Here is a 27133-nt window from a genome sequence, read left to right on the forward strand (position 1 = left end):
CACCCCAATTTTCTCTAACACAACACACAACTCTTGTAATTAGCACTTAATATGGACTACATGTACCATAATGCAAAGTAGGAGAAAACAAAACTGTGGTCTGATGTTGTATTAGCCAACCCCCCTGTCTGCACAAAAATGTCATTAAATGGTCTGTTCCCCCTTTTGTTACATGTTTAGGATTCTCACCTGCACCGTCATTTCAGGTTTTTACACCACAGAACAGCAGGATGGCAGTGGATTTGATTAGTGATTGTTGATGGATCTTGATGAATATAAAATGGCTGCCAACAACTTCCTGTGAAGCATTTCTTGTCTCCCACTTCCTGTATAACATTTCCTGTATGAAATAATGTGTTCCGGGTCAATTTCCAGAGTTTACGGCCCAAAAACGTAATTTCCGATTTCGAACCGTAATGCGCAAATGTGGACCCACCGCTCCGGAACCGAAAACTACGTTTTCGGGCCGTTATTGCTGAAAATGAACCGGAACACAATATTCTATACAGGAAATGATAGACAGGAAGTGAGAGACAGAAAATACATCACAGGAAGTTGTTGACAGCCTTTTTGTGTTCATTCTGAGTCATCCCCTATCACAGATCAGATCCTCTGCCATCCTGCTGCTCTTATTAAACTTATTTGCCCCAAAATGGCTGAGGGTTATGAGGAGAAAGCACCCCCTTTCACAGAAAGGGAATTAGACATCTTGGCTAAGGGGGTGCTGTTCAAATATCCTCAGCTATTTGGGGACCCTGAATACCAGCTGAGCAATGCAGCCAGGCTATGGGCCAACAACGGTGAGTGCTGCAGTGCAGTGGGAGTCCACACCAGGAGTGCTAGGGCATGCTGCAAGCACAGGGAGGACCTAAAACGCTGGTCCCAGCACAAGGCTGAGGAGCTGGTGGGCCAGTCTTCCCAGCACCATGTGCATCATCCTTGCCTTTCCCCACTGTACAGGAGGGTCCTGCGAGCAGCTTGGCTGACCCTCCATGCTCAGCCTGAGGAGCATGAGCAACAGAGATCTGGTAAGTGCATTATATGCAATCTGTGTCTGGGAGTATGATGCGAGTGAAGACATTGCTGTTCCATTGTGTGTTCCATGCCTCCATTCACCTATTCCGGGTCCAGGCAACAGTCATTAAGAATAAAAAGGCACACTGCTGCATATGTACTGTACAGGACAGAGTGCATTTTGGGAGTTGTAGTTTCTTCATGACAACTGGGTAAATGAGCCACACTTGTGCATTTGTGTTGTAACTTGCTCTTCCAGCACCACTACCAGTGAACTAAGGGAATCATAACTCATGTGTGTATGGGATGAGCAATGGTACAGGCACTGTCCAGTGTGTGTATGGCAGGCCAAAGAGTATTGGATGCTGTGACCTGTGACTTGTATTGCATGTTTTGAGTTTGGGTTCTAATTGAGACAGATCATCATGTGCCATGGAGTCAATACAAATTTTGAAATCCTTGCCTCACTCTTAAGTGTTTCTAGGTTTGCAAAGTGTGTCCACTAACACATGTCTTACCCTCAGTGGCGTGTATGTCATTTCACATCTACAGGTAGCTGTCACAACGACCCACCATTGGTCACCAGTGTACTGCACTACCTTATCAGTCAGCAAAGTCAATATGTGACACTGGATTGCCAAATTTTGTGAGGGGACATAAAAAGGCTAGACTACAATGTAGCAAAACAAATAGCTCAGACTATATGTGGATGTGTGACCCACATTCGGCATTTGTCTTGTCCTATACAATGCTACACAGCAGATGTCATTTGTCATTTGTCCAGACATAAAAGAGCTGTGACTCCATATCACTGGCCAATTTCAATTAAATCTGGACTCTCTCTGATCTCCTTTGGTGGACTGGTTTTGGAACCTGCACATGTAGCAGTGACAGGACACACAGATCACGAGAATGCCATAGTTGAGGGTTGGACAATACAGTTGTGTCAGCCACAAATATTTACGTTAGATGTCCATGTTGGATCCAATTCAGGAGATGACAGTGAACATACACGTAATGTAATCTCATAAACACTGACAACTGTATAGTGTGATCAGAGGAAAACAAAGTCTGACCTTGGCTCATCTATGTATGTGTCTCGTCCTGAATAAAACAACCACTGCATCATGATTTTGCTTACATTTTAGCGGGCACAGCTGGCCAAAAGGCAGAACAGCAGGACCAGGTTCGAGCCGGGAGGCCATCAGTGCACCGGCGGCTACAACCTCTTTCTAACAATGAGGAAGAAGAGGATGAGGAGGGACACTCAACATCTGGAGGCAATGGATTGCGCCCACCCGGACTGACCAAGAGCACAACTCTGGTGCTGGGGCCCAGGTGGAGGCTGTGGACATTGAAGTGGGGGGGAGAACCCAACACATCTGGCCAGGGGGTGGTGGAGAGATACTCTCCCCAGGCTATTCATCTGTGGGTTCTGTCGAGGTGTCCCCAGGGCAGAAGAATACACAACCTGGGCCTGCCATCAGCCCCTCCCTACCTCTAGAGGCCCCCATTCAATCGGGGACTCCAGCTGCATCCCCTGCAACCAGTCCCCCTCATCGTAGCTGCCAGCTCGACCACAACATTGGCTCTGGACCTGAGGCACCACATCCCTCCTGTCCCACACAGGCCCCTCCCTGTGTTGTTCCTCCTGTGGCTGTCCCAGAAGACTTGATGTGAGTACGTGAGGGTCAGCCAGACATGTCCGCTCGCATCATATTGCAGTTGTGTCGGACGATAGGCATTATGCGAGAGGAGATTGTGCAAGCTCTGGCAACCCTCACTACTAGCGTCAATACCATGGCCACAGCCATGTCGTTGGTTGTTTCCCAACTTCCTTCCCATACCACCGTCAATGTCTCCCCTTGTCCGTTGGCCCACACTGTTTCCCCCATACTCCTCGTGTGTACCGACCCCATGTGGTGCCTGCTCCTGTATAGGCCAGCCGTGTGCTTGCATCGGACTCGGAGGATCTGGACATTGTGGTTGTAGACGATGACCAGAAGGACACTTGACTTTTTGAATGAATCATCTTTGTGAACAAATATTTTCTTTTCTCTTCGTAAAAAGACTGGTTTCCCTGATGATCCCTGACTTGTTATTTTGTTGTTGCCCCACCCCAATCCAAGTTCCCTTCTCCATCTGCATTAAGATCATCATTTGTTTTCCTTTCTCCCTTCCAAACTGACGGTTGTTCTTCTAATCATTCATAAATATCTTTGAAGAATTCTACTTACTTTAACTTGTTTGACTACATTGTGAATGTCTGGTACAGTAAATGTGCACGTATTTGGTGAGTCATCTGCTATGCACATTATGGCTTGTTGCAATGATGGATTAATCTTGTAACTGTGTCAAACAAACACATACCTCCTCACATCTCTAGGCCACCTACATCGTTATACAGGACATGATAAACAACAGAATCTTACTTTGGAAGATCTTTATTTTTTCTTTACACATATTCACAGTGGTAAGTTTGTTTTTGGGATGTTGTCAATGGTGATCGTGCTTGCGACATAGCAATTTCGGAGGTGATGTTCGCTGTGAGGGATCAGGTCTGGCTTGTGGCCTACATGTAGGTGGGTGTTGTCCATGTGCCTGTACAGGGTGATCTACAAGTGCAGGGTGGTGTTTGTGCCTTACACGGGCAGGTTGTGCAGGTGGTGTGAGTACCTGACCAGGGGTTGGTGGTGGTTGTGCAAGAGGTGGGAATGCCTGTACAGGGGTTGATGGTGGTTGTGCAGGTGGTGGGAGTGCCTGTACAGTGGTTGGTGGTGGTTCTGCAGGTGGTGGAAGTGCGTGTATAAAGGTTGGTGGTGGTTGTGAAGGTGGTGGGAGTGCCTGTACAGGGGTTGGTGGTGGTTTTGCAGGTGGTGGGAGTGTCTATTCAGGGCACCGGTATGGATGTGTATCTTTGCTGTGGTCCTCTGCAGTTCGTGGTACAGGTGTGTGGGTGTCTTGCCCTTCAAGCAGATATGATTTCTTCCCTCCTTGCGTTGACTTTGAAGGGAGACTTTGGATCACTTTCAGCATGCCCTCCATCATCTTCATGGACAAGGTATGGTGTTTTGCACTCTCTTCCCTTTGAATGGATATCATGTCTCTCATATGCCTGGGCATGTCCTTCCAAGTCCTATCCATCCTATCCAAAACATGGCTCAGTCTGTCCACCACCTGAGGGAATTGGACTATGCCATGCAGGGACTCAGACATGTCTGACAGGGTAGCCCCTAAGGCACGAATGTCCTGCCTCACATCAGTCTGCTGTTGGAAGAACTCCTGCTCCAACTGGCCAACATAACCAGGTGTCGGCCATGGATGGGACCAGCAGGTCCAACAGCAGGGGGTGGGGGGTAGCAGGTGGAATCCTGTGGGCAAGAGTCTGGTGCCCAGGGGATACCTGCACCACAACAGGGTTAGTACTTCCCCCAGATGGTAGAGAGGATGCTGGGATACACTGTATAGGGGAGAGCCTGTAGGGGAACCACCATGTCGGTCTTGGATGTGAGGTGCTGTGAGGGAGTAATGTCTGTGTTTGGATGAGTGAGAGCAGTGGCTGGTTAGCTCTATGCTCGGGACAGGCAATTGTTTGTTTTAGAGGAGGCTGATGAACGTTGCTGGGTGGAGGATGTGATGTTGTGAATGATTTTGGCAATGTGGTAAGATTGCTGTCAATGGCATCCGAATCATCGTTCAAAAATTGAAAAATTGTGCTGTTCCTAAACAAATAGATGGGAATCCATTTATTTGGAATGGAATGCCCTCACACACCCCATAGGGTGTCATGCTTCATCATTGGGCTGCTCCTAATCTGGCCAGCGCTGCAATGCCTGACGGGCTCCTGCTGCGGGGCACTTTGGCGGAGATCTTTTTTCCAAGTAGCCGTTTGGTGCTGTGGGGTTGAGGGGTCTAATGAGTGTAGATGTAAGAGTGTGTGATATGAAGTGTGAGTTAAAACAGGATTGGGAGTACCAATAAAGACTACTTTAATTGTGGGGTCTCCTACCCTGATTAAAATGAATGAAAGGCGCAATGCTAAGGTAATGTCTTAGGTGTTGCTCTCTGCCATATAATCGGTCGACATGTTTCTTTGCCTTTTCTCTAGTTTAGAAGCAATTCATCAGGACCTATGAAAAGAAAGGTCTATCTACACTATATACACTATGGTGGATCTAAACTAAGAATGAATCAATTGTAAAATCATGACCACCGTACCTTACTCTGTCTAGAGGCTGGTAGTGCAGGTTCCACCTATTATGGGAAAGAAACCATGTTAAAATACACAATGACAAGCCACAACTATATGAGTATCGTGTGCTACTGTATATAACCTGCTTGTTAAGGGCACAGCATACACAGGTGAGGTGTCCCAAGCATTAACCCATCAGGTGCCAAAAAACAAAGTGGTCACTTTAATGCATTCAGGTCTCGTGACCACTTAGTGATATAAATCCACCGTCGCCACAGAAAGCGCATAGAACTCACCCTGTTTGAAATGAGTTCTTACTTCAGCAATCCCCGGCAGATCAGAACATGAGGAACTTCCCAAAATCCTTCAGGGGAATGTAGATGAAAAAGTGGAAGAGAAAAACAACGTTTAAAAAGAACAGAAAAGAACACCAGCCCTGTCCAAGCTGCTCTAATGTCTAACAGTCTGCACTTATGGCGTTCCCTATCACGGCTGTCATATCCTAGATGTGAAGTGTCTTTGTCAGCTGCCAATAAAACTGGTTACAGTAATCCTTTGTCCCTCCAGTCTGCCAGATCTACCACCAGGAGGTATGGTTGTTCACAGACAATGAAAATAGGGAAAGCCCATGTCCCTATCTTAAACTGGGCTAGAGACAGCACGCAATAGCCATTTATACATAACGTACAATGTATGGATTATCTCTGTTTAACAAAAAGTGTAAAAAGGAGTATAATAGCCTTGGTTGCTTCCAGACACGAGGCAGAATGGTCCTCAAGTATACAAGCGTTCTAGAGGGATGTCTCACAGGTTCCCCAGTGTAATCACGGTTGCGAAGTCTGCAACAGATCCATAGGCCTACCCACAGCTTCTGGGTTCAGGAGGTGAAGAGGAGTGAGCTGGCTTGGCTATTTATCCCCCTTACGTTTCCTCATTCAATCCCTAAATTGTACCAGCTGTGTTGGTGTCCTCCAGGTGTGCCGAAAAAGCCTGTAATGCTAAGTGGTGGCACAGCGGGTGCCATCTTGGAGAGGGCGCCAGTGTTAAAAACCACATCATACCAGTGGATCTGAGTTTTTTTTTAAAACAACCCCAAAAATCACGCTTTAATAATGCGGTAGCCTAAATAATGAGTGCCTGCAACTATTACGTCGTCCATGGCATAACGGTTGAAAACAAATATATAGTATGTTCTTGGAGCCGGTACTGCAGCTACTTTTTAAATACTGGGTGTCCAATTCAGTCTATCATGCTGTTGAAAAACTGTCTAGTGCTTAACTTATGATGGGATTACCCCAGAGGTGAATGATAGAGGTAGTGATGTGTTGCCTATCGTTTCAGTAAAGAACGGGTCGGCCATATTGCCTGATATTCTCTTTTGGTATGAGGCTTTTGTGATGTAATATGCTTTGTCCTGCGTGGTTATCTAGGGACAAGCATACAAGGTACATTGGTATGACCCTCCAGGCTCTAGGGCATGTGACAAAGTGGTATGGAGTGTTACGTGTTACCACATCATGAGTTGTTGCCTATGGTTTTGATAAAACAATGGGTCGGCCATTTTGTGTTAGTTTGTGTACCTTCGCTAGTTGGCAGGAGAGGCTGGAAGGAGCAGTCTATGACCAGGAGTAGCAGACTGCAGTATCTATTGGGATATAGTTAAATCCGTAGTGTGCTCCATGGAATGTCCTCATTCAAGCCCAGTGTGTCAGAGGACAGACGGTGCACCCAGAAATCCGAATCGTCATCCCAGGAGTGGATGGACATATAGTCACCATCATCTTCCAAGTCTGTCGACATAATTGCCTGGAGGATCAGTGGATTTTCTCTTCTGATTGCCCGTTGGCCACACTCCTTGTAGTTCCATTATCCTCATTACCCCCTGGAACACAAAGGTTGCAACCGTATTAGAAATTGCATTGGTATTACATGTGGTGCAATTCATGGGTTGGATTAACTGTACTTCGCATCAACAGATGAGGATCATGTGACCTGGTTAGGGTACCACGCAAATGACAGCTCACACCATAACACTGAGATGTTAAATGGAGATGTACATTATACATGCAAACTCACCAGCTCCAGCCACAACTTTCTGTCCCTTCGCGATCCCCCCTGATGTCAACTGCTGAACCTGGCTCCTCATAGATGTCGTTGACATAGCTGTCCCTGACCCAGCAGCTGAAGAGGGAAGTGACAACATTCTCAATGATCTGCATTACTAATTGACAAACAGGCACATGTGACACTCATAATATGTATGTAACTTTGTAAACAACAACTGCTGATCCCATACAAAAGGGGATCTTGATCTCTGTCATGGCTTAGTAATCTAAGATAGTGAACACACTTGATACAACAATTAACTGATGGACAGTATACTCCTGCAGCCAGGATGTCATGCATTCCCTCGGATGGTGTATGCTGCACTGGTGTCATCCTGTCAGCAGCTGTGATGAGCCATACTTGTCCATATTTCAGTACAACAGATGGTAGCTTTTAGGTAACATGCCATTCTCAATAACCATTGACCGGATAATCCAGGACAATGTGTGGCATGTTTACCTCATGGACTTTATATGTGGGCGCCTGCTCATTTTCAGTAGTTGCCAGCTGTTACCTCCATGCAGCACTGCCATCAATAGACAAATTTGTACGGGAAGGTTACTGACATTTCAAGGAAGGGGATATATGACCTGGGCTCCTCCGCATTACACGGATTTCACCTTCACCAGTAAGACTAACAGGTTTCATGAGTGTAAAGTTGTCTGTTTACAAGCCATAAGGAGTTCATGTGTGAGATGTGCAATAGTCAGGTACCTAATGTTGGGCATTTGTGCTTCCCTACCCATGAAGTCACAAAGCTCATTTCTGAATGAGAACACAGATTTCTTATGTTCATCCTTTGAGTGTCCTCTGTTTGCATACCCTATTTCTAACATCATGGTAGTACTTAGCTGACATCGGAAGTTGTCTTGTACAGCAGACATCCTAACCTCATATGTCAACCACTGACCTATATATTTGAATACAGTAGAAGAGGAGTCAAGCAGAATGCAACATTTGATTATGATCCCACATTGCGGCTAAGTTGAGAAGCTTGGATGTTTTCCTCCTGCACTGGATTAGCGTGTTGCTTTGCAGCCAAGTGATTTGAAAATGTAACTGCATGAAGATTAACCTTAGCAGCCCATACACCCATCTCAAAGGTACACAACTGGCATCAGTAGGAGCCTCATATATACCAATTTCAATATGATGTTACCATAGATATTTGCTAGGGAGTTTTCATATCATTGAATTGCAAGCCAGTTGTGTTTTGGACACTTCGTGGCATATATTTTTTTTGTCATCCTTTCATTAGCAACCAAGGTCTGGTCTGGTATGTGGTTAAATGCCATATGTGAGCATATTGTGATGCAGGACAACAGTGTTGTACAACACATACAACATACAGTGGAGATTAAAGGCACATTTAATCAGCATTCACATGTATATTATTCTTGGGTTTACTTACCATGGCCCAGCACTGGCCCAGTGTGTGGTCCCTGACTAGATGTCACAGCTAACCTTGTAGCAGAAGTCAGTGTGTGTCTTTGATTCTGGGAGGACCTCATTGTACCTACAATGATAAGTGTGTTTGCAACTTTACATTTCTGCTGCCACATGTGATGCACTCAATTTCAGGCCCAAAGGAAAAGCACAAGCAGATGTGGGCACCACCGTTGCAGAAGTGTGTAGCACTTAATATCATCAGTGAGCCCACATATAACTTATAGTGGTAGGCCCACTACCTAGAAGTGAAGTATATCAAAATGACATGAGTACGAATCCTGAAGTAAGGTCCACTATTGTGGTTTGTTGATGGCCAGCAAACAAGCCATCCAATGTAAGAAGTACATGACCAGCTGGGTGGACTGGGTCATTTCAGTATAGTGAAAACATTCTAAGTTGGACTGAGGATGAATTGTCAATACTACTGACAATGGTATCTAACTTCTTGTTCATCATTGTCATATTTGTAAACACTGGATTTCTTGATTAGGTCTACAGAACTATTACAATATAGTGGGGACACCCTTTCAACTTGTTGTGGCACTCCATTCCAGGATTGATTTCCGAGGTCTGGGACTGTTGGTGGAATACATGTTATGTTCCCCAATTACAAAGGTATGATGAGCCAAGACATATTATATTTTGTATTTTGCTATTCACATATGTCATTTGTTAAAGGTGAATGTCCATTGACAACTCCAATAGTTATTAAGCTAGTTTTTCATCTCTGGTTACCTTTCATATTCGGGCACTATATGTGCCCCTGTTGGCCCCTGACAATGTATGCAATTTGACCATCTCCTGACCAGTTTGACTTACCAGTTTGTGAGAGTGGTATACCTCTGCTACTGTCTGTGCTCTGGCTGAGTGTGTGGATAGGTGAGAAGAGAGAAAAGTAACCAAATGCGAAATGTACATGTGGAACTTGTCAGGCATTTATCCATATCTTCTGCGTGCTAACAGTGTTGTGAAGTACTGCCGCAGATGGGGCAGGTAGGAACAGTGGGGCGTTGGGGATGCAATGGCATGGCAGGGTGGGAAATGAACAACGGAATATATGAATGACATATTTTGATCTGAGGATTCTCTCACCTTCTGCTTTGTGATTTTGGCTGGCACAGAGTGAGTTACTTCTTGGATAATTTGTGGCAGATTTACAGGCCCCTTGCAAAACATTTACACCGCCTTTGTGTCACTTCTGTGACAAAGCGGCGGCGTAAACCTTGCGCAACATTGCAACTTATTTACAACGTGACGCATCTAGGGAGATGCGTCACGTTGTAAAGCCCTGCGCAACGTTAAACCTGCGCCAGGTTTAATGTAAGCAGGGTGGGCGTTCTACTGGGAAATGCTTAGTAATCTAAGATAGTGAACACACTTGATACAACAATTAACTGATGGACAGTATACTCCTGCAGCCAGGATGTCATGCATTCCCTCGGATGGTGTATGCTGCACTGGTGTCATCCTGTCAGCAGCTGTGATGAGCCATACTTGTCCATATTTCAGTACAACAGATCGTAGCTTTTAGGTAACATGCCATTCTCAATAACCATTGACCGGATAATCCAGGACAATGTGTGGCATGTTTACCTCATGGACTTTATATGTGGGCGCCTGCTCATTTTCAGTAGTTGCCAGCTGTTACCTCCATGCAGCACTGCCATCAATAGACAAATTTGTACGGGAAGGTTACTGACATTTCAAGGAAGGGGATATATGACCTGGGCTCCTCCGCATTACACGGATTTCACCTTCACCAGTAAGACTAACAGGTTTCATGAGTGTAAAGTTGTCTGTTGACAAGCCATAAGGAGTTCATGTGTGAGATGTGCAATAGTCAGGTACCTAATGTTGGGCATTTGTGCTTCCCTACCCATGAAGTCACAAAGCTCATTTCTGAATGAGAACACAGATTTCTTATGTTCATCCTTTGAGTGTCCTCTGTTTGCATACCCTATTTCTAACATCATGGTAGTACTTAGCTGACATCGGAAGTTGTCTTGTACAGCAGACATCCTAACCTCATATGTCAACCACTGACCTATATATTTGAATACAGTAGAAGAGGAGTCAAGCAGAATGCAACATTTGATTATGATCCCACATTGCGGCTAAGTTGAGAAGCTTGGATGTTTTCCTCCTGCACTGGATTAGCGTGTTGCTTTGCAGCCAAGTGATTTGAAAATGTAACTGCATGAAGATTAACCTTAGCAGCCCATACACCCATCTCAAAGGTACACAACTGGCATCAGTAGGAGCCTCATATATACCAATTTCAATATGATGTTACCATAGATATTTGCTAGGGAGTTTTCATATCATTGAATTGCAAGCCAGTTGTGTTTTGGACACTTCGTGGCATATATTTTTTTTGTCATCCTTTCATTAGCAACCAAGGTCTGGTCTGGTATGTGGTTAAATGCCATATGTGAGCATATTGTGATGCAGGACAACAGTGTTGTACAACACATACAACATACAGTGGAGATTAAAGGCACATTTAATCAGCATTCACATGTATATTATTCTTGGGTTTACTTACCATGGCCCAGCACTGGCCCAGTGTGTGGTCCCTGACTAGATGTCACAGCTAACCTTGTAGCAGAAGTCAGTGTGTGTCTTTGATTCTGGGAGGACCTCATTGTACCTACAATGATAAGTGTGTTTGCAACTTTACATTTCTGCTGCCACATGTGATGCACTCAATTTCAGGCCCAAAGGAAAAGCACAAGCAGATGTGGGCACCACCGTTGCAGAAGTGTGTAGCACTTAATATCATCAGTGAGCCCACATATAACTTATAGTGGTAGGCCCACTACCTAGAAGTGAAGTATATCAAAATGACATGAGTACGAATCCTGAAGTAAGGTCCACTATTGTGGTTTGTTGATGGCCAGCAAACAAGCCATCCAATGTAAGAAGTACATGACCAGCTGGGTGGACTGGGTCATTTCAGTATAGTGAAAACATTCTAAGTTGGACTGAGGATGAATTGTCAATACTACTGACAATGGTATCTAACTTCTTGTTCATCATTGTCATATTTGTAAACACTGGATTTCTTGATTAGGTCTACAGAACTATTACAATATAGTGGGGACACCCTTTCAACTTGTTGTGGCACTCCATTCCAGGATTGATTTCCGAGGTCTGGGACTGTTGGTGGAATACATGTTATGTTCCCCAATTACAAAGGTATGATGAGCCAAGACATATTATATTTTGTATTTTGCTATTCACATATGTCATTTGTTAAAGGTGAATGTCCATTGACAACTCCAATAGTTATTAAGCTAGTTTTTCATCTCTGGTTACCTTTCATATTCGGGCACTATATGTGCCCCTGTTGGCCCCTGACAATGTATGCAATTTGACCATCTCCTGACCAGTTTGACTTACCAGTTTGTGAGAGTGGTATACCTCTGCTACTGTCTGTGCTCTGGCTGAGTGTGTGGATAGGTGAGAAGAGAGAAAAGTAACCAAATGCGAAATGTACATGTGGAACTTGTCAGGCATTTATCCATATCTTCTGCGTGCTAACAGTGTTGTGAAGTACTGCCGCAGATGGGGCAGGTAGGAACAGTGGGGCGTTGGGGATGCAATGGCATGGCAGGGTGGGAAATGAACAACGGAATATATGAATGACATATTTTGATCTGAGGATTCTCTCACCTTCTGCTTTGTGATTTTGGCTGGCACAGAGTGAGTTACTTCTTGGATAATTTGTGGCAGATTTACAGGCCCCTTGCAAAACATTTACACCGCCTTTGTGTCACTTCTGTGACAAAGCGGCGGCGTAAACCTTGCGCAACATTGCAACTTATTTACAACGTGACGCATCTAGGGAGATGCGTCACGTTGTAAAGCCCTGCGCAACGTTAAACCTGCGCCAGGTTTAATGTAAGCAGGGTGGGCGTTCTACTGGGAAATGCTTAGTAATCTAAGATAGTGAACACACTTGATACAACAATTAACTGATGGACAGTATACTCCTGCAGCCAGGATGTCATGCATTCCCTCGGATGGAGTATGCTGCACTGGTGTCATCCTGTCAGCAGCTGTGATGAGCCATACTTGTCCATATTTCAGTACAACAGATCGTAGCTTTTAGGTAACATGCCATTCTCAATAACCATTGACCGGATAATCCAGGACAATGTGTGGCATGTTTACCTCATGGACTTTATATGTGGGCGCCTGCTCATTTTCAGTAGTTGCCAGCTGTTACCTCCATGCAGCACTGCCATCAATAGACAAATTTGTACGGGAAGGTTACTGACATTTCAAGGAAGGGGATATATGACCTGGGCTCCTCCGCATTACACGGATTTCACCTTCACCAGTAAGACTAACAGGTTTCATGAGTGTAAAGTTGTCTGTTGACAAGCCATAAGGAGTTCATGTGTGAGATGTGCAATAGTCAGGTACCTAATGTTGGGCATTTGTGCTTCCCTACCCATGAAGTCACAAAGCTCATTTCTGAATGAGAACACAGATTTCTTATGTTCATCCTTTGAGTGTCCTCTGTTTGCATACCCTATTTCTAACATCATGGTAGTACTTAGCTGACATCGGAAGTTGTCTTGTACAGCAGACATCCTAACCTCATATGTCAACCACTGACCTATATATTTGAATACAGTAGAAGAGGAGTCAAGCAGAATGCAACATTTGATTATGATCCCACATTGCGGCTAAGTTGAGAAGCTTGGATGTTTTCCTCCTGCACTGGATTAGCGTGTTGCTTTGCAGCCAAGTGATTTGAAAATGTAACTGCATGAAGATTAACCTTAGCAGCCCATACACCCATCTCAAAGGTACACAACTGGCATCAGTAGGAGCCTCATATATACCAATTTCAATATGATGTTACCATAGATATTTGCTAGGGAGTTTTCATATCATTGAATTGCAAGCCAGTTGTGTTTTGGACACTTCGTGGCATATATTTTTTTTGTCATCCTTTCATTAGCAACCAAGGTCTGGTCTGGTATGTGGTTAAATGCCATATGTGAGCATATTGTGATGCAGGACAACAGTGTTGTACAACACATACAACATACAGTGGAGATTAAAGGCACATTTAATCAGCATTCACATGTATATTATTCTTGGGTTTACTTACCATGGCCCAGCACTGGCCCAGTGTGTGGTCCCTGACTAGATGTCACAGCTAACCTTGTAGCAGAAGTCAGTGTGTGTCTTTGATTCTGGGAGGACCTCATTGTACCTACAATGATAAGTGTGTTTGCAACTTTACATTTCTGCTGCCACATGTGATGCACTCAATTTCAGGCCCAAAGGAAAAGCACAAGCAGATGTGGGCACCACCGTTGCAGAAGTGTGTAGCACTTAATATCATCAGTGAGCCCACATATAACTTATAGTGGTAGGCCCACTACCTAGAAGTGAAGTATATCAAAATGACATGAGTACGAATCCTGAAGTAAGGTCCACTATTGTGGTTTGTTGATGGCCAGCAAACAAGCCATCCAATGTAAGAAGTACATGACCAGCTGGGTGGACTGGGTCATTTCAGTATAGTGAAAACATTCTAAGTTGGACTGAGGATGAATTGTCAATACTACTGACAATGGTATCTAACTTCTTGTTCATCATTGTCATATTTGTAAACACTGGATTTCTTGATTAGGTCTACAGAACTATTACAATATAGTGGGGACACCCTTTCAACTTGTTGTGGCACTCCATTCCAGGATTGATTTCCGAGGTCTGGGACTGTTGGTGGAATACATGTTATGTTCCCCAATTACAAAGGTATGATGAGCCAAGACATATTATATTTTGTATTTTGCTATTCACATATGTCATTTGTTAAAGGTGAATGTCCATTGACAACTCCAATAGTTATTAAGCTAGTTTTTCATCTCTGGTTACCTTTCATATTCGGGCACTATATGTGCCCCTGTTGGCCCCTGACAATGTATGCAATTTGACCATCTCCTGACCAGTTTGACTTACCAGTTTGTGAGAGTGGTATACCTCTGCTACTGTCTGTGCTCTGGCTGAGTGTGTGGATAGGTGAGAAGAGAGAAAAGTAACCAAATGCGAAATGTACATGTGGAACTTGTCAGGCATTTACCCATATCTTCTGCGTGCTAACAGTGTTGTGAAGTACTGCCGCAGATGGGGCAGGTAGGAACAGTGGGGCGTTGGGGATGCAATGGCATGGCAGGGTGGGAAATGAACAACGGAATATATGAATGACATATTTTGATCTGAGGATTCTCTCACCTTCTGCTTTGTGATTTTGGCTGGCACAGAGTGAGTTACTTCTTGGATAATTTGTGGCAGATTTACAGGCCCCTTGCAAAACATTTACACCGCCTTTGTGTCACTTCTGTGACAAAGCCGCGGCGTAAACCTTGCGCAACATTGCAACTTATTTACAACGTGACGCATCTAGGGAGATGCGTCACGTTGTAAAGCCCTGCGCAACGTTAAACCTGCGCCAGGTTTAATGTAAGCAGGGTGGGCGTTCTACTGGGAAATGCCTCGTAGTGATGCTGTGAAATCTACAATATCTCACTGAGTCGCTTATCAGAGGCTGCTGCGATGAAACCTTATGCCTGCTTGAAGCAGACATAAGGAATCCTGCAGCACGTTAGGTATGGGCGGTCCATGAACATTGTTGGAGTTGCGTCGCACTTGCGACACAACTGCAGCAAAGAACCGCCCTTACGCCATCAGAAACGACACACAACTGTCTATCCCTGCGCCACGGTGCATCAGTTGTGGCGCAAGGGTAGATTTGCGTGTCACATCGGTACTGGCGCATCCATGCTAATATGCAGGGATGTGCCAGTACTTGTAAATCTGCACCTTGTATTTTCCCAATTTATTTGTCAGTTGATTTTCATATGCACCGCAACCCTTTATGTTTTTGACTGACTCAGCCGCATCTGGATGAGTAGAAAGGGCACTTTGTCAATAGCAGGGTTAGGTATATACGGCAGCAGTACTGTGCCCATGTTTTCAATAGTGGGAGAGGGATTTGGCATTTGTAATACAATCCTGTTCAATTCGATCCTGGAGTACTTCTCCTTCACCCTCTCCTTTTCATCCTGCCAATTCTTCTTGATGTCCTGAACTGTGCGTCTCTCTCAGCTCAATGATGTGACAGCAGTGGCTAATTGCTGCCATAGAGCTGCCTTCTGAGTGCCACTGGTACAGTAAGGTGGAAGACCATAGAGGCGTTTGTGGTTCCTCACTATGTACACCACAAGCATGGTGGCCTCCTCAGTAGTAAAGTTCTTCTTCCTCCTCATTTGTTCCATTTTCATCTGGCGATAGCCAGCGATTGTGAACACGAATTCTCTGTAGCCAAACCTGTTCCTTCAATGTGTGCTGCTTTTATATGTTTTGTGGTGCTGGTCTTGCAGTTAGTGTTAACTGACTTCAGCTGGAGCATGGTGGGGGATGGTAGGTACTTGAAACGTTCATCGGGCCAAAATGGAGGTATTCCGGCACAAAATCAGGAGTTCCAGCCCAGAAGCGGAGATTCCGGCCTGAGAGTGGAGATTCCGGCACGGAAGCAAAATTCCTGCTCCGGGTGCGGGAATTCCGGCCCGAGTGCGGACGTAACGTTAGTAGTCGTAAATCCATTCTGTGAATACCAAAAGTAGTAAATGCATTCTGTGAATACCAAAAGTAGAAAGTGCCTTCTGTGAATACCAAAAGTAGTAAGTACGTTCTGTGAATACCAAAATGAAAGTAAGTTTAGGATTTTGTCTTAAGTTTGTACTTAGCTGACATCGGAAGTTGTCTTGTACAGCAGACATCCTAACCTCATATGTCAACCACTGACCTATATATTTGAATACAGTAGAAGAGGAGTCAAGCAGAATGCAACATTTGATTATGATCCCACATTGCGGCTAAGTTGAGAAGCTTGGATGTTTTCCTCCTGCACTGGATTAGCGTGTTGCTTTGCAGCCAAGTGATTTGAAAATGTAACTGCATGAAGATTAACCTTAGCAGCCCATACACCCATCTCAAAGGTACACAACTGGCATCAGTAGGAGCCTCATATATACCAATTTCAATATGATGTTACCATAGATATTTGCTAGGGAGTTTTCATATCATTGAATTGCAAGCCAGTTGTGTTTTGGACACTTCGTGGCATATATTTTTTTTGTCATCCTTTCATTAGCAACCAAGGTCTGGTCTGGTATGTGGTTAAATGCCATATGTGAGCATATTGTGATGCAGGACAACAGTGTTGTACAACACATACAACATACAGTGGAGATTAAAGGCACATTTAATCAGCATTCACATGTATATTATTCTTGGGTTTACTTACCATGGCCCAGCACTGGCCCAGTGTGTGGTCCCTGACTAGATGTCACAGCTAACCTTGTAGCAGAAGTCAGTGTGTGTCTTTGATTCTGGGAGGACCTCATTGTACCTACAATGATAAGTGTGTTTGCAACTTTACATTTCTGCTGCCACATGTGATGCACTCAATTTCAGGCCCAAAGGAAAAGCACAAGCAGATGTGGGCACCACCGTTGCAGAAGTGTGTAGCACTTAATATCATCAGTGAGCCCACATATAACTTATAGTGGTAGGCCCACTACCTAGAAGTGAAGTATATCAAAATGACATGAGTACGAATCCTGAAGTAAGGTCCACTATTGTGGTTTGTTGATGGCCAGCAAACAAGCCATCCAATGTAAGAAGTACATGACCAGCTGGGTGGACTGGGTCATTTCAGTATAGTGAAAACATTCTAAGTTGGACTGAGGATGAATTGTCAATACTACTGACAATGGTATCTAACTTCTTGTTCATCATTGTCATATTTGTAAACACTGGATTTCTTGATTAGGTCTACAGAACTATTACAATATAGTGGGGACACCCTTTCAACTTGTTGTGGCACTCCATTCCAGGATTGATTTCCGAGGTCTGGGACTGTTGGTGGAATACATGTTATGTTCCCCAATTACAAAGGTATGATGAGCCAAGACATATTATATTTTGTATTTTGCTATTCACATATGTCATTTGTTAAAGGTGAATGTCCATTGACAACTCCAATAGTTATTAAGCTAGTTTTTCATCTCTGGTTACCTTTCATATTCGGGCACTATATGTGCCCCTGTTGGCCCCTGACAATGTATGCAATTTGACCATCTCCTGACCAGTTTGACTTACCAGTTTGTGAGAGTGGTATACCTCTGCTACTGTCTGTGCTCTGGCTGAGTGTGTGGATAGGTGAGAAGAGAGAAAAGTAACCAAATGCGAAATGTACATGTGGAACTTGTCAGGCATTTACCCATATCTTCTGCGTGCTAACAGTGTTGTGAAGTACTGCCGCAGATGGGGCAGGTAGGAACAGTGGGGCGTTGGGGATGCAATGGCATGGCAGGGTGGGAAATGAACAACGGAATATATGAATGACATATTTTGATCTGAGGATTCTCTCACCTTCTGCTTTGTGATTTTGGCTGGCACAGAGTGAGTTACTTCTTGGATAATTTGTGGCAGATTTACAGGCCCCTTGCAAAACATTTACACCGCCTTTGTGTCACTTCTGTGACAAAGCGGCGGCGTAAACCTTGCGCAACATTGCAACTTATTTACAACGTGACGCATCTAGGGAGATGCGTCACGTTGTAAAGCCCTGCGCAACGTTAAACCTGCGCCAGGTTTAATGTAAGCAGGGTGGGCGTTCTACTGGGAAATGCCTCGTAGTGATGCTGTGAAATCTACAATATCTCACTGAGTCGCTTATCAGAGGCTGCTGCGATGAAACCTTATGCCTGCTTGAAGCAGACATAAGGAATCCTGCAGCACGTTAGGTATGGGCGGTCCATGAACATTGTTGGAGTTGCGTCGCACTTGCGACACAACTGCAGCAAAGAACCGCCCTTACGCCATCAGAAACGACACACAACTGTCTATCCCTGCGCCACGGTGCTCCGCATGGTAAATGCGATGCATCAGTTGTGGCGCAAGGGTAGATTTGCGTGTCACATCGGTACTGGCGCATCCATGCTAATATGCAGGGATGTGCCAGTACTTGTAAATCTGCACCTTGTATTTTCCCAATTTATTTGTCAGTTGATTTTCATATGCACCGCAACCCTTTATGTTTTTGACTGACTCAGCCGCATCTGGATGAGTAGAAAGGGCACTTTGTCAATAGCAGGGTTAGGTATATACGGCAGCAGTACTGTGCCCATGTTTTCAATAGTGGGAGAGGGATTTGGCATTTGTAATACAATCCTGTTCAATTCGATCCTGGAGTACTTCTCCTTCACCCTCTCCTTTTCATCCTGCCAATTCTTCTTGATGTCCTGAACTGTGCGTCTCTCTCAGCTCAATGATGTGACAGCAGTGGCTAATTGCTGCCATAGAGCTGCCTTCTGAGTGCCACTGGTACAGTAAGGTGGAAGACCATAGAGGCGTTTGTGGTTCCTCACTATGTACACCACAAGCATGGTGGCCTCCTCAGTAGTAAAGTTCTTCTTCCTCCTCATTTGTTCCATTTTCATCTGGCGATAGCCAGCGATTGTGAACACGAATTCTCTGTAGCCAAACCTGTTCCTTCAATGTGTGCTGCTTTTATATGTTTTGTGGTGCTGGTCTTGCAGTTAGTGTTAACTGACTTCAGCTGGAGCATGGTGGGGGATGGTAGGTACTTGAAACGTTCATCGGGCCAAAATGGAGGTATTCCGGCACAAAATCAGGAGTTCCAGCCCAGAAGCGGAGATTCCGGCCTGAGAGTGGAGATTCCGGCACGGAAGCAAAATTCCTGCTCCGGGTGCGGGAATTCCGGCCCGAGTGCGGACGTAACGTTAGTAGTCGTGAAACCATTCTGTGAATACCAAAAGTAGTAAATGCATTCTGTGAATACCAAAAGTAGTAAGTGCCTTCTGTGAATACCAAAAGTAGTAAGTACGTTCTGTGAATACCAAAATGAAAGTAAGTTTAGGATTTTGTCTTAAGTTTGTTCTGTGAATCGGGCCCATTGAGAGATGTGGGTCTGTGACTGTAAGAGTACGATTAAGCAATTGTACACAAACAGGGTAAAGACCAGAACCCTGCTGATTATTTTTCATTAAATTGTCACAGCTTAACATCCAAGACAGCAGAAGGAGTACATCGACTTCTTTGTGAAGTCCAGTATTGCAAATGCCATATCAATCAATATCAATCTAACACATTATTGAGACCAGTAATGCTGACAAAAATATGCATATTCCCAAAGACATAATTAGGGCTCAAACATGGTATGGGAGTGTTTAACCTCATTCTGACGATGTAAAATTAAAAAAATTAAAAAATACACAATATAATTTGTCTGTGACCTAAGAAGGTGTTGTATTGGGAGGCTCGAGTATTGTTATACCTGAGAGCCTGAGACAATGTGTCATTGAACTAGCCCATGAAGGACATCATTGTGCTGCAGCTACAAAAGGTGACCTAAGAGATAGAGTTAAGATCCTGTGCTTTGACAAGCGAGTTGAGAGTGAATTTAAAGAGTGTCATCTTTGCAACTACCTTTCCGCCAAAGTGATTGGACATCCACTGACCATGTCTGACTTTCCTACAAATGCTTGGGGACGTATTGCAGATGATTTCTTTGGGCCCTTAGAAAACGGACATTTTTGTATGGTAGTCACTGATGAACATTCCTGTTTCCCTTTGGTAGAAGAGTTATCATCAGCAACCCATGACAAGGCAATCAAACTTCTAGACACCTTCTTTGCAGTGTGAGGTATCCCCTCCATTCTCAAATCTGACGCCGGTCTGACGTTAAACAGCAAACAGTTCAGAGAGTTCCTAGTCAGAATGAATATGAAGCATCAAAGGAGTACTCCTCAGTGGCTTCAAGCAAATGATGTCGTGGAATGATTTATTGTTACCCTCAAAAGGAATATTCAGCAAGCATCCCTTTTGGGGACTGAATTAAAGCAAGCCATGTGTCAAGCCCTCCTTGCTTATCTTTCAACTCCTCACTCCACAATGGGTTAAAATGTACCACCTTACTATTTGAGAGAGCTATGGGCACCAAACTGCCACAATGGAGAGTAGAGCAGTGAATGAGTGCTGGCAAGGCCCGTGTCATAGACACTTCTCGAAAGTGCGAGATGAAAACATATGCCGATCGGCATTGGAGAGACAGTCTTCAATGAAGGTGACTTAGTGCTGGTTAGGTAAAAGCGAAAGCGGAAAACAGATACTCCATTTGCTGTTGGTCCGCTGGGGGTTGTGAGATGCAAAGGATGCATTGTGACTGCACATCATCCCGGACAGTCCATCACACATGACTTATTGCATTTCAAACACCTACCCCTGTGATTGTCAGCTCCTACACATATGGATGAAGCCGTCCCACCTGACAGTCCATCTCAAACATCAGAACCTGAACCATTGGTGCCTGAACAGTGTGCATTTCAACCACTTCATGTCACTCGATCTGGTTGACTAGTACAAGCGCCTCAGCGGCTCATTGAAGAAACATAAATATTGTATGTACTTTTTATTTAGCAAACGGGGAGATGTAGTGTGTGAGACTATGTGTGCTAGGACCCTTGCAGTTCTGGGCGTACCCAGTAGAGGAAGTTTGTAACTGGTTGGGAGGGGTTAAGGTGTGGTTATGCCATGAACCACTGGCCCCTGCACCAGCCGTGATGACCGCCTCCGATACGACACCAGCCCCCTCATTGTTCTCAACCCAGGACGAACCCCCACCTGCTGCCGGGCCACCCCGAAGCGCATCCACGGTCCCTTCACCTGCCAGAATTGCAGCTTCTCCTGCATCGAAGACGCAGAGAAACCCGCCATGACAACCCACAACCAGCTCCGTTGCATCCTGATTAACACCCGCTCCGCAAGCAAACACGCCGTCGAGCTCTGGGACCTACTCGACACCGCATCTCCAGACGTCGCCTTCCTGACCGAGACCTGGATAAATGAAGCCTCCTCCCCTGACATCGAAATTGCCATCCCAGACGGATACAAGATCGCCCGCAGAGACCGCACCAACGGAGTCGGAGGAGGAATCGCCATCGTTCACAAGAAGACCATGAAGGTCTCAACAAACACCGATGACACTCTCAGCACTGTAGAACACATGCACTTCCAGATCCACATAGACCCCCGACCACCCTTAGAGGCACCCTCACCTACAGACCACCCAGATGCTGACCACATCAGCGCGCACGCCCTGACCTCCACCAACTACATCCTCTTCAGAGACCTGAACTTCCATCTGGAGAACAACAACGACAGCAACTCCTCCACCCTGATAGACAACCTCGCCAACCTCGGACTGGAATAGCTCGTCACATCGCCGACCCACATCGCTGGACACATGCTCAACGCCATCTTTACCTCAAGCCCACACGTCTCCTTCAGCCACGTCTCCAAACCCACCTGGACCGACCACCACTGCATCCACTTCACCTTCCGGAAACTAGTCGCACATCACTGCACCCTACAGATCCCCCGTCGCTGCTGGGGCAGAATCATCGAAGTAGAACTACAGACAAACCTCGCACTCAACCAACCGACCAACCCCTCCAACCACGACATTGGCACGCGTGCCCTCAGACGATGGATGGAGGACTGCGCCAACACCCTAGCACCGCTGAAAAAACAAACCCTCAAAGACACCAGCAAGAGAGCCACCTGGTACACCCCGGAACTCCTAGCGTCCAAGCGCACCTGCCGGAAGTTGGAGAACATATGGCATAGTGAGAAGTCGCTTGGCAGCCGCGCAGCCCACAAAGACGCCATCTGCAACCACCACCACCTCATCAGGACCACCAAGAGGTCCTCCTTCAAAGACCGCCTCAAAAACAACGCACACAACAGCAAGGAGCTCTTCAACATCGTGAAGGAACTCTCCAACCCCAGCTCCAACGCCAACGACATCCCGCCGTCGCAAGCCCTTTGTGATTCCCTCGCCACCTTCTTCCACCGCAAGATCACTGACATCCACAACAGCTTCAACCCCCGGATGACCCCTACAGGCCCCAACACGCAGGAACCACCACACCCCACTGACTACGACCCCCTGACAACCTGGGCCAACGTGAGCATCGAAGACACAATCAAGACCATGGGCACAATCCATCCTCAACAAAGCCGCCAGCTCCATGGCACCCCACCTACGCATCATCAACCTCTCCTTCGAGACCACGACCTTCCCTGGGAGCTGGAAACACGCCGAGATCAACGCCCTACTGAAGAAACCCAAGGCGTACCCGAGCGAATTGAAAAACTTTCCGGCCCATGCCCCTGCTTCCGTTCCCAGCCAAGGTCATCGTGAAGATAGTCAACATCCAGCTCACACACTACCTCGAAGACAACAGCATTCTGGACCCCTCCACTCAGGTTTCCGCAGCAACCACAGCACTGAGACCACCCTCGTCACCGCCACAGACGACATCAGGGCCCTATTGGACAATGGCGAGACGGCGGCCCTCATCCTTCTGGACCTCTCCGCTGCCTTCGACACCATCTGCCACAGCACACTACGCACACGACTCCACGATGCAGGAATCCGGGCCAAGGCCCTGGACTGGACCTCCTCCTTCCTCTCTGGCAGAACCCAGAGAGTCCGCCTCCCCCATTCCGATCCAAAGCCTCCGAGATCATCTACGGCGTCCCGCAGGGATCCTCCCTCAGCCTGACTCTGTTTAACGTCTACATGGCACCTCGCGCACGCATCGCCCGACAGCACGACCTCAACATAATCTCCTACGCCAATGAGACACAACTGACCCTCTCCCTCACCAAGGACCCCCTCACCGCCAAATCCACCCTCCACCAGGGGAAAAAGGACGTCGCAGAATGGATGGAGCATAGCCGCCTCAAACTGAACGCAGACAAGACGGAGATTCTCATCCTCGGGCCCAATCCCTCTGCATGGGATATTCCTGGTGGCCTGCATCACTGGGGACACCCCTCGCACCCACCACCCACGCACGCAATCTGGGAGTCATCCTCGACTCGAAACTCACCATGACCAAACAAGTCAACGCTGTCTCCTCCACTTGTTTCAACACTCTCTGTATGCTCCGCAAGATCTACAGATGGATCCCGACAGACACAAGGAAAACAGTCACCCAGGCCCTAGTCAGCAGCAGACTCGATTACAGAAATGCCCTCTAGGCCGGAGCCCCGTCCAAGCTCATCAACAGACTGCAAAAAATACAGAATGCCTCAGCACGCCTGATCCTCGACGTCCCGCGCCGCTTCCACATCACCCCCCACCTGAAGAACCTGCACTGGCTCCCTGTCGACTCTCCTTCTATGTACCCAACAGGAAACTCCGCTCCGCAGACCTCTCCCTGGCTACCGTCCCACGCATCTGTAAAACCACAGCCAGAGGCAAATCCTTCTCCCACCACCCCGCCAACACCTGGAACACCCTCCCCCTCATCCTACGACAAACCGAAGACCTTCTATCCTTCAGGACACTACTCAAGGCCTGGCTGTTCAACCAGTAGCTACAGCACCCCTTCCTCCCCTCCATTCAGCGCCTTGAAACCCTCGCAGGGTATGCAGTGTGCTTTACAAATTATCTGATTGATTGATTGATTGATCAGAGAATAACGTGAGGAACAAAGACATACAAACCAGAGTGCCATGTGTGTCGTATGTATTTGCATTCTCCTGGGCTAGGCAGGACGCTACAGCATCCACTTTGGACCTGCGCAAAAAACAAAGACATTGCAAAGAACTGCCTCTTGCATTGGCATTTGCATTGTTCCCATGCATTTGCAGTACATTTATACCATGAGGTGAGCATTCACAGTAAACTTTGAACAGGAATGGCACAAATTAGACAACGTGACGTAATAGCATAATTGCGTGGATTTTGCTTAACATGGGTGACATGAAATTATGGAAATTACACTAAATTGGTCTGGACCTAGTGGTAAACAACTCACAAAATCCTTCAGTATTTAGAGCACTTATGAGCTCCAATAGGCACCATGAAACACCCCGGGACCTTGAATGAACCCTCCAGCTAGAATTTGTCAGACAACTGCACACAGCCTTGAAATAATAATCTTTGTAGAAGAGGAAAAGTGAAAGAAGTCTCTGGAGTCTCTGCAATGGGAAAAGCAGTGGGGTGTTTGAATCAAGAAGGTAACCCAAAAACAATAAGGGTGAGTGACGCGTAGGTGATAACGAACTACGCAACAGTTGGAGCCCTATAAAAAATGAGGAGCTGCCAGACTCCACCTTGGTACCCCAGATTAATGCAAATCTTATCTATTTGATCTGGAAATCAATGTGCTTGCTCTATTGTCTATGCTGACTCTACCTATAAGTAAATGTTTTTGCTGTCTGATGAGTGTGTGCCAGAGCTGCCAAGAGCTGGTCTTCCACAATCTCCAGCCTTTTTTTAATAGTTTTATATAGCGGGATCTAGACCCAAAGATATCAGGTATCAGAGCGCTTTGCATGAGCACCAATTTTGTTACACAAGGACACATTCATTTTGTTAGGCACGGGGAGATACAGGGCCCGATGTAGGTAAAACGCATTTACCGATTTTAAAATACCGAATCGTACCGAATCGGTATTTCAAAATCGGTAAATGATATGTAGATAAAAAAAATCGGAAATTTTCCGAATCGGTAGCTATCGGTATCGTGAGTCGATACGTACCGATTCGGCAAGTTCCGATTCGGTATAAACAGAATCTGCCACCACCGAATCGGAAAATACCGAATCGGTAATAGCAATACACCCCTTGGGCCAAAAGGCCAATAGGAATGCATTATAAATACCGAATCGGCATTTACCGATTCGGCACTTACCGAATCGGTATATTCCGAATCGGCAATTACCGAATCGGTAAATGCCGATTTGTCGAGCAAGGAAACTGAAACTAAAGCCATCAGCCAATGAGGTGGAAGCACCCTCCTCCACAGGGTGTGGCAAGCCAGGCAGGTGCAACTCATCAGAACTTTCTGGAGAGGCAGCCTGAGCTGAGCAGCCACAGTGAGCAGCAGTATCCAGATCCCTGTAAAACATGGCAAGCAGCTCTGAGAGGCAGAAGGCAGAGCGCAAGCGGAAGAGCAAATTCAGCACCATGGAGCTGCAAGTGTTGGTGGAGGAGGTGGTGAGGGTACACAGCCAGCTGTATGGAAGGCTGTCCCTCACTGTTCCAGAGAGCACTAAGAGGAAGCTGTGGATTGAAATTGGGGAAAGAGTAAACGCTGTCGGTGTCACCCACAGGAGCCTGGACGACCTCAAAAAGAGGTTCTACGACATCCGCGGCGTCACTAAAAGGAAACTTGCCGAGCTGCACAAGCAGGCTGGACTAACTGTTGGAGGCAAGAACCGGGCGCCACCCCTCACTGAGCTGGAGGAACTTGTGGCGAATACCATTGAGCGCGCGAGTGTTGTGGGAATTGGGGACCTGGATAGCTCATCCCGAGCTACAGCTACAGGTAAGAAGCATGCGCAACTTCACACACCATACCAGACATCTCCCCTTTAGACCCAATGCACAGCCAAACCCCAGACCAGTACTGCTAGCAACAGACATGATCAATGCATCATGCTAAATGCAGTCAGCAAAAGTACCCTAAAATGCCACTGAAGAAGCGTAATAAAAAGAACTGTAATACTGCATCAAAGTATTAGTAATGAGATGTGCAATGTTTTAATAGTAGTGAATGTAATACATTAGCAATCAGTTGACAAATGCCTCTTTATACCTAGGGGCACCATCAGGCGGGGGAGCAGCAGCTACTCAAGCACCAGCTCCAGCACCATCAGCCAGTGCGGTGGCAGTGCCAAGCACCAGTGTACATGTACAGGAGGAGGACAACAGCAGCGCCCTGGACAATGAGGAAGACACTGGACATTCCCTCACATTACCACACTCCCCCAGACTGTCTCTGTCTCAGACGCCCCCATTGCATTTCTCCCCGGAGAACTCACCACCACAGACCCACCCTGCACCGGCCACATCTCCTGCCAGGAGGAGAATTGTTGCACCATTAAACCTCATGGAGGGAGCAGCGGGTCAGGCTCCAGCACAAAACCCTGTAACACCTGTGTCACCCCAGCACACACAGCAGGGCAGCAGCAATCCCCGGAGGCCACGTGCATCCAGCAGTGCACATCCAGCACAGGAGGGCAGTGTGTTCCGAGGGCTGGAGGACAGTATGGTCAGAATCCGGAGAATGCAGGCAAAATCAATCTTGGCCTGCCATCGCCAGTTGCGGCTGCACAACCTGCAGATGGGGGAGATGGCACAGGGATTCAAAACATTTGTTGATAGCAACAAGGACATTGCAACAGGTATAGGGCGAATGACCACTGCCATCACCCAGCTCTGCAATAAAATGGATGAAC

Source organism: Lissotriton helveticus, chromosome 8 (assembly GCF_964261635.1).
Source record: "Lissotriton helveticus chromosome 8, aLisHel1.1, whole genome shotgun sequence".
Classification (NCBI taxonomy): Eukaryota; Metazoa; Chordata; class Amphibia; order Caudata; family Salamandridae; genus Lissotriton; species Lissotriton helveticus.